The following is a 17413-nucleotide window of genomic DNA, read 5'->3' as shown; positions in this document are numbered from 1 at the left end:
GTTTTTACTGAAGTAGACAGTTCAATCAATCAGCCAGTTGTTACTGTTTTCTAGATGTCTTGACATAACCTTTTGTGTAAAAATACAGAATCATGGTTATAAAACAATCTACACGTTTCAAAACTCTCTCGATCCTTGAATGTACACAGTGAGTGAGTCTGTGTGTAAATTTCTTTTCGCCGCTTTAATCAGTATTTTAGTTGCATCACGGCTTGTTAGCCTTATATGTCGGGAAAGTCCAAGTGACCGGGTATGGTGCTGACAAGACAAGAATCACAATCAGGGCAAAAGCGGCATTCAAACCTATTACCATATGATTTTGACACGCCTTCGAGAAGTAAATATGTACAGCCAATCTTAATCTCTTAAACGATTTCGCTATCCAAGTCCCCGGAGTGTAACTTTTGACAACGTTCATGAATTTGAAATATTCTCATATTCCAAGACGATTTCTGGGGCACGGTTGGCCCAGTCGTTTAAGGCGCCGCGATTCGCTGTGCAAAGCTGCGTCCCTTGAGCACGCCAGAAACCTATGAATCTGGGTTCGAATCCCGGTACGCCCCGATTATGTTTCCAGGTTTGTTAGCACCATAACCGTGCTCGTGGGTTTCACCGAAGTGGTAAACGTCTTGAGACCTGCATCTCTTCGGGCTTTCCTCCCACATTTAGCTGACACGCCGTGATATAACTGAAATACTGTTAAAAGCGGAGTTAAACCCAACTCACTCACTCACTCACTCACTCACTCCAAGGCGATTTCGACCCTGTATGTGCCTTTGTAGATGACGGATCAGTTAGTCGGACAACGGCTAACCCGTCACGGCGTTGCTTTCTACAGACAAGTGAAGATAATTAAAGAAAATACTTCCAAGAAAACTAATAAGCCCACTAAAAACATATTTATCATACCAAATGAAGTTATTAACTAATACTATGCACACATACACAAAATCAATTAATAACTGTGGAGGAATTCGACAGATTAGTCTTTGCAGCGTCTTTCTGTGTCCGTTTCAGTGTGATCTCCAGGGCTATCGCTGACCTAGTTACATCCTCCGCCTCCTTGGGAAGAAGGTCACCTGTTTTGCCTTGTTTGCCCTAGATCTTGATATTGTCAAGGACTCGTTAAGTTGACTCCTATATTGCATTGAAAGAGGATTAATCGAGAAATTGGTGGTTGTAGCATAAATGCATGCAATACACACCGCCTGTCCTGAAGGTCATACATGAAATAATATTAACTATTTTAATTATTATAGGTATACCTAAATCCTATATTTCATAAGTGTGCCCATACATACAATTTATCATGTTTCTAATGTATTTTATACGTTCCCATATTTATTTTTAAAAGTATTATCATTTAATAGATTCAAACACTAACTTATACATCCATAACAAGAACTATTAATATACAGCATACGTTCTTAAAACTGAGGAACGTAGGCCATAAAAGGCTGCAGGCCAGGTGAAAATACAAATATAATATCTACATATGCTTCATATAGATCGGGATATAAAGACATGTTATCAAAATTTAATTACAGCTCAAAAGAAAGTCCATGTTTATATTTCACTCAGAGACACGACACATTGATCTCCGTTCTTTATTTCCGACTGAAAGTTTACAAAGAATCGGAATGACCTTTCAAAACAATTAAACCAACCATAATTAAAGAAGCCAGTGTTTTACTTCGTTACGGGTTCTCGCAGACTTGAAATGCCAATTACATTCATGTCTTTCGAACCCATAAAATACTAGAGCACATTTATGTTCGAAGGTTTAGTATGTGGCCTTTAAGCCTCCCCTTGACTGAAACATTAGCCTACATATTTCCAAGTGAAGTAAAGACACTTATATCAACAATGTTAAGTAACGAGTGTGCGTAAAGCATCATCTCTTAAGTGGATGTGTGTTTGCCATTTGACAAAGGAAAGTAACATCGATCTCCACGAAGGTGAAATCCTTTAACATCTACGGCAGACATGAGCTAAATACTTCCTCGTCGATTACGCACATGCCATATACTGGAAATAGCAAACTGACTTGAACGAATAAATTGGGGTTTTCAAATCATAACATTAATATGTTTGCTTTGACGGAACTGTACTAACACATACATAAAGAATGAATCGGTTGAGTCGCGTGTGTGTCTTATGAATCTGATGTCCATATTAGCGACGCAACCCTTTCCAACAAGATATGATTGTGTCCGAAGGACGCAGACACATAACAAGTGCTTAACATTTCTCTGAGGGTAAACTGCTTTAATTAATTCGCCAGACCCTCAAACAAGCTAGCTTACTTCTTCATTCAAACAAGATATCCTGGAACTGACAAGCTGGGGCAACAAATGCTTCCAGTAACATATCACAATAAATATAAGCGACAAAAAAAAAATTCCATACTCATGAGAAACCCTATTTTACAAGGAGAAGCCGAGCAAATATATTTTTTCACAAAACATTTTTTTCAGCGTGTTCTTTTTCAGACTTGAAGTTTTCCTTCCAGCATGATCTGGAGCAAATATATACTCAACAAAAAAAGTTCCCGTGACACCAATATTTTAGTGTATTTTGGTTTTCAATATTGCAGTACATGTATGGAATCAAGTCGAAAAAACGCAACTGCTACAGAAAAGCATGCATTTCATGCAGAGGTTGACTTTTATGCAAGCCCCATGCATTTCACAACCCAAGAATGGGTTTATAAACATGTGCGTCAACGGGATTCCATATACATTGTTTAGCATCCTGCTGACAACAGCCACTCAGAAAAACAACAAAATTACGCAATTATTCAACATTACGAAATGCCAAGCCTGTCCGAAAATGATCGTCTGCGAGCCATTGGTATGCTTGAAGCAGGATCGAGTCAACATGATGTTGCAAAACTATTTAACGTCCACAGAAACACCATTTGGTGTTTATGACAACGTTGGCAACAGACGAATACAGTCAGAGACCATCCTCGGAGTGGCAGGCCACGCGTAACCAGTAATCGACAAGACAACTGGATTCGAACAATACACCTACGAAATCGATTCCAGACAGCAACAGTGACTGCAAGAAGCATCCCTGGCCTTCGACGAATATCTTCACAAACCGTACGTCGCCGCCTCAGATATGCAGGGATTGTCGCCAGAAGACCCGCCAGACGTCCCATTTTGACAGGAAACCACCGCCGTCAAGTACGTCTACAGTGGTGCAGACTGCGTCAACGCCATGCAGTGGGGACAAGTTATATTCACTGACGATTCTCGTTTTCACCTCAGCCACAGCGATGGACGGATTCGAGTGTACCGACGTCGAGGTGAACGTTACGTCAATCATTGTGCCATGGAAAAAGATCGGTTTGGGGGCGACAGCGTTATGGTATGGGGTGGGATTACAGCAAGAAGAGGACCCGTTTGATAGGGGTAGAGGGAAATCTCAATGAACAGCGCTACCGCGACGAGACCATCAGCCCTGTTGTCCTACCGTTTTTGCGTCGTCATGGCCCAGGCATTACCTTTCAACATGACAACGCCCGGTATCATATTGCTCGACTTGTTCAGGATTCTCTTTAACAAAACAACGAGAAAGTCATCCCCTGGCCGGTTCGCTCCCCTGTTCTCTCACCAATCGAGCACATGTGGGATGAGATGGATCGGCGCCTTCGACGTCAACCACGTGTTACACAGACACTCCAGGAACTTCGAAACATGCTCCAGCATATATGGACAGATATCCCACAGGCCTTTGTGCGACGCCCGGTCCATCCCATTAGACGAAGATGTGTTGCTTGCATCGCAACCAGAGGTGGACACACACGCTATTGATTTGTAAATTGACATTTTGGCATGTTCATGTGGTTTTTTTTTGTGAAATCACGCATTTTCTGAAGTCTGTATGGAAAATTAAACCATTTGAACACTTACAGGAGTGTCTTTTATCTGTTGCAAACCGAAATTGTTTCAGATTTGGTAAAAAACATAACTTTGCATTAAATTTTATTCAATGTCACAGGAACTTTTGTTGTTCAGTATATTTTTTAAATCCCAAATAAACCGAATTAGGAAAAATGTTGTCGTTTGACCTTGTTCCAAGAAAATCGACAAAATCATTTCCAAAACCATAAGAAATATCTGCTAAAGGCAGAGTCGACTATATCATCAGCATGTGTTTCTGAATCGCTATCAAATAGTGATGATACCAGGTGTTCGCGAAGAGGTGAGCAGGACGCGATGATGTGCATGCTTGACTGTTAAAATTGCTTGTTTGTAAACGCTTGCTTGATTTAATCATACTTATTTAAGTCCTGTTTTCTATAATGAGTCAACCCTGTCGGGGCACGATGTCACACAATCAAACTAACCCATCATTATTAGCATTGTAATCAATCACAAATATCGACGATAAACTCTGCCTACGGTCATCGGAGATTAAAAAACATGTCATTCATAAGGTAACATATGTGCATCTGCCCACTAGATGAAAAATAGCATGTTTCAACACCTAACTGCACCTCACGACTTTAAAATGCATTCGTGGCAGTCACTGACACATGGACAGACAAATGTTCCATTGCTTCTTGAGTCGTCAGCCAAGTCTATGTTGATGGGTCGATGGCTTGCAAATTGTGTGAGTGTTTGGTGCTACATGTACAGCAGGACACATTTACCCTTTTTGGGGTCACAACTGATTTTCAGTGATCGATTCATATAATTTTCACGGCTATTTTGCCTTTCACTCCAATTTACATCTGTTTGGGGCAGATACTGGAGACTGGTTATTCTCTGGTGTTGACGTTTTCAATGTAAATGAGCAATCTGCAAGTGGTATGTCGTAGCTGGCCTTTCAATGAAGACCGAGTTGACAGGAATTTCAACTTCTTTATTCTTTCAAAGCGACGTTTCGGTACAGGTGATATACTATTTATCAAGTGCCGTCAGCTCTGTCTTTATAGTTTGATCAGCTATAAAAGAGTGTCTTCGCCGTGAATGGACTGAAAGTGTAAGTTGTGCGTGCGTGCGTGCGTGCGTGCGTGCGTGCGTGCGTGCGTGCGTGCGTGTCATCATATTATGGAGATTATGAAAGTGACCTTATGGGCCCAATTCAGGTATGACCATAGAAAACAAATTTTGTGATGGAAATTCTTGTTCGCGAACCAACAGTAGTTGATGTTCTGTAACTTAAAACACATCCATTCTTTGTCAAACTTAAACTACATTCCTATCTTTAAAATGATCCCTAACTGACGTCATGCTGATATACCTTGATAGGAAATGCTCTGTTGAAACACAGTCTGATAATATGATCAAAAATACGTGTGAAATAAGTCGTTGCCATGCTTGCCTTTTTTAGAAAATGCTGTACAAGGTTAACGGACTTTCTTATGATTTTTATAACTGTAAATACGTGTGTACGTTTACGTGCAGTAACCATGCCAAATTCAAACATTTCCACAGATACAAGTGTAGGGGCTAGAAGCAACGCATGTTGATACTTGGACGTTGTGAGTTGTTTTTTCATGTTGTTGTTTTTCAAAACCTTTAAAATGTTTATTGCAATTGAGTCCTTATCAAATACTCTGTTATTTTCCATTGCAGAAAAACCATTCACAAAGCTAGAACGGATCTAGTAATCACTTTCGCCTTCACAAGAAGATACGTTTAACCTTTAATATTTTATTTGTTTTGTTGACTTGGATCTTAGTATTTGTTTGTACACACAGCTCGAATAGTTGTGATATCGATCTTAACGAATTAAAAGCATATATAATGTCATTTACGATCAATTAAAGGTTAAGACACTGAACAAATAATGTAAAGAGACTGTTTGTGTCCTTTGGAGATATTATCAATAGATTCATATAATGCCAGTTATTCGATTCAGCAGATGGATAAGGATAAGCATGGAAGAAGTGACAAAGCACATCAGACGCGTCCATACCCTCCTTCATTTATTCACGTCAAGTACATACTGTGTACAAGAAATCAATTATTAAGAAACTAGGTTACAGCCTGATGATGCGAGTATTTGCGTTTTTGACGGTATGCGTGTCATTATTTGATTAGATACAGTAACAAAGCAACATTATATTCTGTTCTCGCTGTAGTATAATTTTACATGAAAAGTAGTAGCCGTTAGATTAGAACATGAAAAAACATATATTGGTGCTGGTGCTTGCCATCATGCAGCGTTGAAATGTACGCCTGAAGTTAATGCCATAACTACACTACACATAAGATACATACTTAATACATATATATGTATATATATGATTTTTTGAATATGACAAAGTTAATATTTTTAAATACATTCAAGATATGGTATTGAGGTAAATATATTGTAAATAATTAGTTGCCTTTTTTAATATCTTCGGATTGTGAAAACGAATCACTTGCACCAATAGAACTGCAAGCGTATCTCCATTTTAAACTTCAACATCAAGTATTAGAATCAACAAGAGATCTCTGCTAGAAGTAGAGTTAACGGTATGATTCCGCCTGCATCATGAGTATGTATTTATGAATCAAATAGTGATGACACCAGGTGTTCGCGTAAAGGTGAGCGTACCCTGCCTCACAGCTGACACCGCTACAAACACATATAAAGGCACCTAAAAGGCCCCGGGAATATATCCTCCACATGTCTAATATAACAAGGTTTTGAAAGGCTTAGTGCTGCCCTGATTGTTGTAAATTTGATGAAACAACTTTGTAGCAAGAGACATATAACACTTGTTGGAAGAACATGACTATTGGAAAGTTGAAGTCATTCCTCTTCTGATGCGGTCTTTTGGAGTGTGCTTTGTCGATCTCTATGCATAGATCTAAATAGGAAACAGATGAGACAGATTTTTCACATGAGTTGAGGTGAAACACACACGCACGCACAAACGCATGCACGCACGCACGAACGCACGTGTCTGGGTGTTTTGTTTGATATTGAATAATTGTTTTGTTTAATATGATTTTTTAATTCTTATTTCGTTTATTTCGTTATAACATAGTTTCACAGCTTTAATTTTTCTATAGTAAACTAAATACAAAGTTAATGTCAGTAACAGCTATGTAATGACAATGCTTAATGCAGTTTAGTTTTTTCGCAAACATCTGTAGAATAGATACAAACCATTTAGAGTCGACCAGTTATCAATTGTGACTTTCGGATGACTTTAATATTCTTTCACAAATAACAAACACTAATAGGGTCTCCTCGGTGAGTACTGAGCATATAGAGGTCAGTTCACGTAGCACGAAAACAATAATTTAAAACGATCCTTAGGACAAAAGGGAAGTACTTAACCAACCTTCAGAGGACTACAAGGACTAACTGCCGCCGCTTTTAATAAGAATGAAGTACAGATGAATTCACCTGTTATCAGTGATCTCAATGGAGATCTCGTCAATATAATTTCCGTTCCTTGTTTCTAGATCAGAAGATGTGCCCCTAAGCATTTCTTAAGTAACTGGTTTTCAAAGGAAACATTTGTACAGATGGCAAATTAGGTCTATGTGCACTAAGTGTAAGCTGGCAGCATGCTTCCACAAAAATGATGACCAGAGAATGTTTACCATGATGTATAACTTCATTCGGAATGTAAAGATATGGCACATTTATAAGTAATACACGACACTTTTTATGGATAACAATTTTTTTTATTCTTATTCTTCATCTGACGACGAGGCAAGAAGTGGCTCTGAAACGTCGTCACACTGAGTGAGCGAGTATGGTTTTACGCCGCTTTTAGCAATATTCCAGCAATATCACGGCGGGGGACACCAGAAATGGGCTTCACACATTGTACCCATGTCGGGAATCGAACCCGGGTCTTCGGCGTGACGAGCGAAAGCTTTAACTACTAGGCTACCCGACCGCCCCCGTCACACTGAAAAGAAGTTGTTATCCATAAACAGTGTCATGTGTACATGTTCTTCAAACTACTAATTGCCTATCAAAGACAGCATTAAAATATTATTTAGTTCTTACTTGATACCCATCAGCGTAGTGAGTGGTATTTTTCTGAAAGTTCTGCTTGTTAATTTACAATTTTTATCACTTATCTATTATTCAGCTCCAGTCAAATATATAAGGGCATTTACCACCTGAAGTACTTAAATATCATACCTTCTCCGTTATCTAGCTGACATAGCGTTCCCGGAGAGTGGAAGGTCGGTGAATCGATCGACTTTAAAAGATATCTGTTGTCTCCCGTCCTGGCGCTCGGTATTAAGGTACAAAAACAGGGACTGGTCGTCACGGAGTCAGTAAACTGGGTCTGTGTAGGGTATCCGTGTTAAACTGCATCATGGTATCTCTTTTGAACAGCAATATAAGCTCGGTATTAGTTCAGACAAGTACACACACACACACACACACACACACACACACACACACACACACACATGGCTGTGCATCTCAAGGGCAAATGAGTCGCATGGCGTCGACGCCGCATTTAACATTATTTCAGTTATATCACATCGCACCTAAAAATTATTATAAATGATTTAGATATAGCTGTTTGAAACTGTTGAGACTGTTGATTCTATTTCAACAGGATATACAAACAAAATATATCGAATTGACAAAAAACAGTTAGTTCAATTAAGGTAATTTTTTACCAAGAAATTCAGTCATCACCTTGGGATGTCGTACACAACAGACACTTTCATCTACACAGTACTAAGAAAGATTTTTTAAACATATATTTCGGTTTTGAAAGATACGTTTTGAAACGTATATTGGATTACAATTCTCAAAAAGTTGAACACACGAAATTGAATAGTTCTAATGTTGGCGGTTTGAGCATCGCTTTTTGTAACGTCTTTGGGCCATTAAAAAGTCTTCCAATGATGAGGTTATGTGTTCGGTTGATATACTGAAAAAGAAACACCGATGCCTATTACCAAAGAACTTGGAGACAGCATTAAAGATCAGATGTTCCATCATTGCAAAACGTGATTTGACTGATTCCGGACAAACATAATGTAACTGGTATTGGTCACATGACCCTGACATAATAAAGTCAACAATTACTCCTTATGCCAACTATAACTGCCACCATTGATAATTCTGAAACAATTAATTGTTGAATTCTTTTTGAAATATTTAAACTGCATTTTCATTATCCAAACATTTCAGTATACAATATATGTTTTAATATATTATATGTCGGTACATCCCTTGCCAAAACAAAAAACGGGTGCACTACTTAGGTTAGAACATGCCAAGACGTCCTATAGACGCCATGTGATGTTACACTTTATTCATTTTATGACAAGTGCATCGTGGCCACCGGTGACTGGTCGCGATTAGACCATGCTTGAAGAAAGCACCGACCTTTGGGTCGGGTTTTTTAAGATATGTGACGCAGCTTATTGTGTGCCATCTTGTTACAAAGGCGTCGGTAGCAGCTCATGTTTTTCAATCACTGGGTCTCCCTACCCATACTCGATGGATAACAGATCTCAATCAGTTAAGTGTTTGACTACCACATACTATTTTACAGGAGTGGAGATGACTGGACCAGACTCGGTTGATAATAAATCATAGAGGCGTAATACTAAATCATGACCCTCTAGAGAATGGCCTTCTGGATTATTGTAAAACGTGTAATCATAATCATCCGATTTAATTTGTATCATTCCATTGATAATTGTGCTACTGTGAGCTCTAACGACATGATCTAATGTCTATTTACTTTGTTACGACACGATAAACAGTGATTTCAGGTTGCTCCAAATACACAAGTCTATGGTGAAGCCATTTACCAAATGCCGGTGCCATTATATTATCATCAGCTTACACTTTCTCATCGTTTCGACATGATTTCTAAAGTCATATTATTGCAAAGTTACATGCAGCCAACGGTGCTAGTTGCGTTCTTGCGTTCAACAACGTGGTAACGAAGTATGGCTTCTATTTGTGGTGCTAATAAAACAGGAAGTAACAATCCATTTATCACTAAGCTTGAAATCATGGTAAAGACGTATATCAAACTTAATCGTGATCTTATTAGCTATTACCTACGTCAGGGCAAGCTCGACCAGCCAGGGTGTATCAGCTTGTCATCATCTACAGACATTCGTCGTTATGAAGAACCTATTTTCTCATAAACCTTACAGATAAATGGCATTGCTGCAGGTAATAGTTGCAGTGCTGGTTTCAAGTAGATTAGCACTGCAGAGATTATTGTTAACGTTATAAAACCATTAACAGTCAGAGCAGTTGGTCTCGAAAGCATGTTACATTTATATCATAAACACAAAGCGCACATAAAGCACAACGAAGGTGACCAGGAAGATATGTTGTTTACATCTATTCGAATGTATTTGATTGAGTTAAATTTCGACCTTGACCTAAACCTGATGAGAAGAAGTGTTTGTGATATGGATATTTGCCAAAATGTACTGGTTAGTTGAACTTTGTGTACTTCTCCTGACAGCTGTATAAAGTTTGTTCAAGTTTGTTTTCACAAGTCTGTGTCTGCAGTTTTCGTTTACAAGAAGGTACAGAGTTATTAATTCTGAACAAAACATTGACATGATTATTAATAAGCAATGTATCAAGAGCTACATGTAACTGGAGATGAATGCCTAAGACACCTATTTATTAATTTTAATCACAACATATTGCAAAGTATGCTATTTCGAGTAGCCTGGTTTTCTCAGATAAATGAACTTTTTGGTTATTTATGTTACTCGTGATGTTATTGAGAATTCAATACCAACTCGTATGTGCCTGCTGTTGCGCCTAAAATGGATTGATAAACAAGATTAAATTGGTTTTCACTACAAATAACCTCCCTGGTTCGTGGTTCTTGTTATTTTATCAGACTATTTTTACCACATAGAATTATTACATTTCCAAAAGACCCCCCATTTTCAGCGTATGACCGACATTGTGTCGTAATGGCCTCAACTATAAGTCGTATTCTCCTAAAATAACCCAAATCAGATAAACTCAACCTACAACGTTACCTTTCTTTATCTATCGACCCTTCGTCCAGCCTGTAATTGGTTATGAGTCCGTATCATAAAGTCCACTTTTGTTGTGTAAGTGTGCTTAACACATTTTCAATGTGTTTTCTTCACATTCCTCTTTTGTGAAGATAGGACACCAAAGAGGAAACACACAAACACACTAACGTTTCTTTAAGAAGTACAATTATGTTTCACTTCTATTTGTATCATGAACATGGACGATACTCAATTCTGATTAGGCAATCAGGTTTCAAATCGCAATACCAATTCTGACTGACACTGATTTGACGGCCATATCAACGCGGAATATACTAGTATATAGACATAGCTATGGAAGTGGATATATATGCTATTCCTTCTGAATCATTGTCGGCATGCATTTTGAAACATATGCACACCTTTAGGCTACACATGCACACGCTAGTCAAGGTATGCGTGTCAAAACATTTTTGACAGGAAACACAATAGTAATCGACTAAATGTTTTTTTTTCAATATCTGGCGACAACACAAGAGCATGAAGCTAGTGGTGTAAAGTTAATTAATAGAGTGCGGTTTATAATTAAACGTTGCAAGGCTTAGCTTTATGTTTTTTAATAGTGATCACTAATTATTTCCTTACATGTACACGTCTCTCACGTATGCTAGTAAAATATTTACATCTGACAAAATCAAAATATATACACAGACATGATTTGTTTAAATGTTATTCTATGTGTTTGATTACACATACTACAAAGAGGAAAACCTACATAACACATTGTTTCACTCATTGTCTTCGTTAAAACTATGGAATTCTCGTTCGGTTCCAAATTCAATTTCAATTTAACTATATGTAATATGGTTCTTCGTTGAATTCTTTTGACTAAACATGCACCAGACGAGTGAGTGAGTCGTGTTTAACGCCGCAGTCAGCAATATACCAGCAATACAACAGCAAGTGGACCGAGTTTGTTTGTTTGTTGTTTAACGCCGCACTCAGTAATATTCCAGCTATATGACGGCGATCTGTAAATAATCAAGTCTGGATCAAGTGAAAGATATCACGAGCATCGATCTACGCATTTGGGATATGATGGCAACCAAGTCACCGGGCCTGGCCACCCAATCTAGTTAGTCGCCTCTTACTTCAAGCATCGGTTACTGAAGACCAATTTTAACCCGGATCTTCACGGGTATACTGGAGCAGGTAAACCAGTGAAAGAGGAACGATCTTCGCCGTCGGGACACGATTACATGGAATCAGCAAGGTCACAGAGCCTGACCACTCGGCCTAGTTTTGCCTCTTACAGCCATCACTGAGGGAGGCGTAACCTTTATGTATGTTTTTTCAGTAAGACCCCATTACCGTGTAGATAGATCACTATCGTGACATGTGTTGGTTTGATTAATAGCTGACTGTCTTAAGATGACATCCGATTGACAGATATAGAACAAAGAAATGAAGCACGGTAGGACTGCGCGTATGTTTATATTTCATCAAGTAAAGAAACGAAGCAACACACGTGCCGATTTTCTTTAATTTGTGTGTGTGTGTGTGTGTGTGTGTGTGTGTGTGTGTGTGTGTGTGTGTGTGTGTGTGTGTGTGTGTGTGTGTGTGTGTGTGTGTGTGTTTGTTTGTTTGCCGCAGTTAACATTAATGCCCCGCGCAGACACAGTATACGAACTCCGAGCCGACCAGTCCTTGTTTTAGCCTCTTATTGCCGAGCCCCGGACCTTCCGCTCTCCGGGACCACACTCAACCAGTAGACATCGGAGGCGGACAAATGTTCATTGACGTAGATGGTATGAAGACAGTACTTGTGTTTGCTGTTGTCTGCCGCGCCCATCATTATTCCTGCTATATGACAGCGGCATGTTGGTAATCGAGTTTTGACTAGACATTGAAGTGATTGATAATATGTCTACGTTGTCAGGGTACGACGACACACTTATCAACCAGGTCTCCGAGTGCGACCACCTTATCTATTAAGTTACGTCGTACTATAATCATAGATTGCTTGGGAACAATTCTTACCCGGAATCTCCACGAAGCAGTACATGTATATTTGAATCCCTGTTCGCCCCGATTATGTTTCTAGGTTTGTCAGCACCATACCCGTGCTCGTGGGTTTCACCGAAGTGGTAAACGTCTGAAACCTGCATACCTTCGGGCTTTCCTCCCATATTAAGCTGACACGCCGCGATATAGCTGCAATACTGTCAAAAGCGGCGTTAAACCCAACTCATCCACTGTAACAATATGTATAACAAATGTACGATCAACATAACATTAATGAACTATTCCATGACGAAGATGGTACAAAAGAGAGTATGTGTGTAATAATATATGCAACAAACGATCGACGTAATGTCAATTAACTATATTCGTGACGTACATGATATGAAAGGGGATATACCTCTTCTTAAATAACTGGTTGAGAATCAGGGATAATGGACCACCCAAATGCTTTACTGATGAAATAGACACCATCGACACGACGGTAAGTGCTTATTAACCCGGGAGATACTAATGTGACGCTGACGTTGAACAGATGTGATCTTTACGTACAAAATATCAAAAATAGCTTCATCTGCGTCAATTGCTGAAGTAACTATATCAATCCTCTAAAACGTAGACGTTTATATGTGATGAAATACAATTCCCAACATCTGTTTGTATGCATTCCAAATAACGACATATCATATTGTTTCATCTACGAACGTTATTGCCACATGTCCTACTTCTTGTTTTGATGTTCTGTACATCTTATATACCACCGATGTAACCACATGGGACTATGTACTTTACGTCCTAATACTTCACTGTTTGTATTCAACTCTTTTATGCATGATTGTTAGACTAATAAAATAATACGTTTGGGCGGAATTACTTCGTGACCAGAAAAGAACTTGGCGTTTCCACTCCTCTGCTCCGCCACTCATAAAAATATATATACATTGTCAGGTCACTAGGTAATAAAACCTGTTATTTGACAGGAAAAGCCAAATATTCTCTTTTTTGTTTTACAGGCTTCAGGTATGTCGATGATCTGATATCGTTCAATAACAATCAAATAGCCGTTTCCCTTCCACTGATTTACCCAGCTGAATTAGAAATAAAGGAACCCAGTAAGACCGAGTCATCTGTTTCTTATTTAGATCTATGCATAAAGATTCATAAAGAGTGACAAAACACTCTCCACAAGACTGTATGACTTCAACCTCCCAATAGTCAACTTTCCCTTCATGTCGAGCAATATTCCACCAGGTCCAGTATTTGGTGTTTACATTTCGCAATTTTGAGATACAATCGAGCATGCTCTTTGTACCAAGATTTCAAAGAGTGTCATACGTCTCTTGCTCAGAAGTTGTTTGATCAAGTTTATACCATCCTCAGTAAAGGTTTTTAAAAGTCTTATTGTAGACATGGAGAGGACATTTCTAAAATTGAAGCATCAGTGAAAAAAATGATGTCCGATGCAATTCCCTCTTTTGGCTTGTTCCATATGTTCCCATGCTTTTTCAGGTGAACAATTGACATGCCTTTGCTTGTATTTGTGACGGGTGCCACCGGTGGGGCAGGGTACGTACGCTCACCTTTTCGCGAACACCATCATAACTATTTGATAGTGATTCATAAACACATGATCATAATATAGTCGGAATTGTACAATCGACTCTGCTTTCAGCAGATATTTCTATCGGATATGGAAAGGATTTTGTCGCTATATTTTCGGACAGTATTTGCCCCAAGTGTTCCCCCACAATGATCCCATTTTTCTTTCAGACAAAACAGTGGATCTTTAAGACAACTGATCAAAAACGTAGGGGAAACAAAGTCACACGAATTAAAAAAGCAAGGACACATGTGTGTCACTGACACCAGAGGTAAGTAACTTAAAGAGCTGTTTGACACATGATGCCTTTTGTCTTGACGCCTCGTTACAGATACCAGCACTGGTGGTTCAAATTCAAGACAGATTATTCAAATCTGTATATGTCATATGAGCGATCCATAATTCAAATTCATACACGACAGAAACAATGTATGACTGTTATGTGTCAGTTGTCATAACTGCGTAGAAAACAATGATATGAAGAAACCGTGATACTACAGAATAATTACGCCACTTGAACTCCGGCTTGAGTCAGGATATGTGTTATTGGTTATAAAAATAAAATTTAAAATGAAATTAAAACTTCATTGACTCAGGGCATTCATACTTGTAAGTGTTTGTCTGTCCTGGAATAATTTCAAGAGTCATAAAACTCACGATCCGGAATCATCGTAAAACTAAAACAATATAGTTTACATTTGAGTGCAAACGTTTAAGTGCACTCTCAATACGACTCGTAAACCTTTTGAAATTAAATGAGTTCTTTCTCCTAATTCTCTTACTGTTCCATAAACAAACTGTATATGCAATAACAATTTACGTTTCACTAAAAACAAATGCCATGAATGATAAATACAAGGTATAGGGTTGGTAAAACAGTCTGAGATCAATTATGTCAGACAGCATTTAATGGAGTTGATTGCTTATCATTTTTCAACATAATCCGCTCCAAAGATCACACACATCTACCCACGATCCTTGAGGGCCTGGATCCTACTGGTTAGAAGGCTGTCCCATGTTGTTGCCAAAAGTCCCCGACAGTAGAAATAGGGTCATCATTATTTGTATAATGTTTGCCAGACAGTTCTTTCTACAGGATTGAAAAAAGTTGGAAATCTGAAGGTGCCAAAAGTGGTGAATATGGAGGATGTTCAATGAGTTTAAAGCCACTGCCATGCATTGGAGCCATGACGACAACATATCTGTCCACATTTGCATTGTCCTTATGGAACAAAAAAACTCTTAGTGTGTTGGGCAGATTAACATAGCATTGTCCATTTATGGTCTGACTCTCCAGGTTCTTTGGAATCCAATAAAACCGGAGCCAGACTCATTCCCAGATGGAGAAGACTTTAGATGTGGTACTGCTTTGACTGTTGTTCAGTCTCGAGCTGATATTTGTAAGGGTTCCAAATCGCCAACACAGCTTGAACTGCTTCAAAACGACGTAGATTCTCACGAGAGATGATGAACCTGAAGGGTTTCTGATCAGTAGTCAGAAGCCTTGGAATACAGTGTGCTAAAACCTTTGCCATAAACAGTTCATTCCTCAGAATGTTCGCAACTCTCCCATTGAGGGATGCCTACTGTATTGGCTATATGACGATCACCCATAATCACATCGATATCATGTACTTTATCAAAATGTTCCTGAGTGGTGGTGCCAGTTGCAGGTATTCCTGATCTTGCTGGATCTCCAAGGCTCTCCCCTCCCTTCGCTCAGCCCACCAATTAGCAGTGGCAAGGCGCATAAACATCTAACCTAAAGTTAACACAATCTTCGCATGAATGGCTGCTAGAGTTTGAGATGAAATATGACAGCGCAGTCGCCAAAATATTTTGGTCCATTTTCATCCACAGTTAATATGTAGACACTTTAATATCTGCAGAAATATGCTGCCTGGTTGTGTCTTTAAAGCAAGGTAAGTAATACATGCAAACTGTTATGGGTTGTACTATACATCCTTCGTAGTTAGGCTCAGAACATTTCAGCTACATCTCGTATATACATTTGACAAGAATCATTTTCGCAGCTGTATACCTGATTTGAGGTAGCCAACACATTTTGTAAAGAAATGCTAGCGTCGTTTTAAAAATGATGAAAAGCCATTGATCACTTTGGTCTTCTCTTTCAGGAACACATATGGGTTTCTTATCCGGTTGAACCACGGCAACCATGCAGCCTTATGGTAGTCCGGTGTATTTTAAAGACATGTCAGTTGCGCCGGGAACATTCGAGAAGTCCCAATTGTCTAGTGCTTTAAAATGAACCTCCCACCCAATAAACATACGCTGCTTAAAACCAGGAATCATTACGCGTAATTTTCTTTCTTCCTTCTTGATCTAATTACTGCAAGGGTAAAGGAAATACTACAGACGCGAGGCTTCGATTAAATAGATTTTCAAAGAACACTGCTGTTATTTGTTTCCCTCTTGGGGTTTTCACTGGGATATTCTGATTGTTACTCTGCGTTGGATGCCAATGACCCACTGCTGATATATACCAACATTGTTGTATTCAAAATATAATCTTGAAGAAATACACTAAAACATGTTACGATGAAATCTTTTTTTCATATCATGTACCTTCATACATCAAACAATTTGCTCATTTTATAATACTTATAGGGTCAAAAGAATCGTTAATATTTCTTAATAAACAAATCTTATTACTGAAAGAACTAGCTCGCCCAATCCCATTATGTAATTACACATGATGGCGGTTCTAGGTCATAGTCTTGATGAAAGGATCTAATTATTTGCAAGGCCGAAGGAAACATATACAGCATACACAATTGCCGCACTAATGGTAGCCAAGGACGTTCCTTTTGAACTGCAGTGTTGT

This window comes from Haliotis cracherodii, unplaced genomic scaffold (genome assembly GCF_022045235.1).
Source record: "Haliotis cracherodii isolate W230 unplaced genomic scaffold, xgHalCrac1.p SCAF_4, whole genome shotgun sequence".
NCBI lineage: Eukaryota > Metazoa > Mollusca > Gastropoda > Lepetellida > Haliotidae > Haliotis > Haliotis cracherodii.
Note: the sequence above shows the minus strand (reverse complement) of the source record.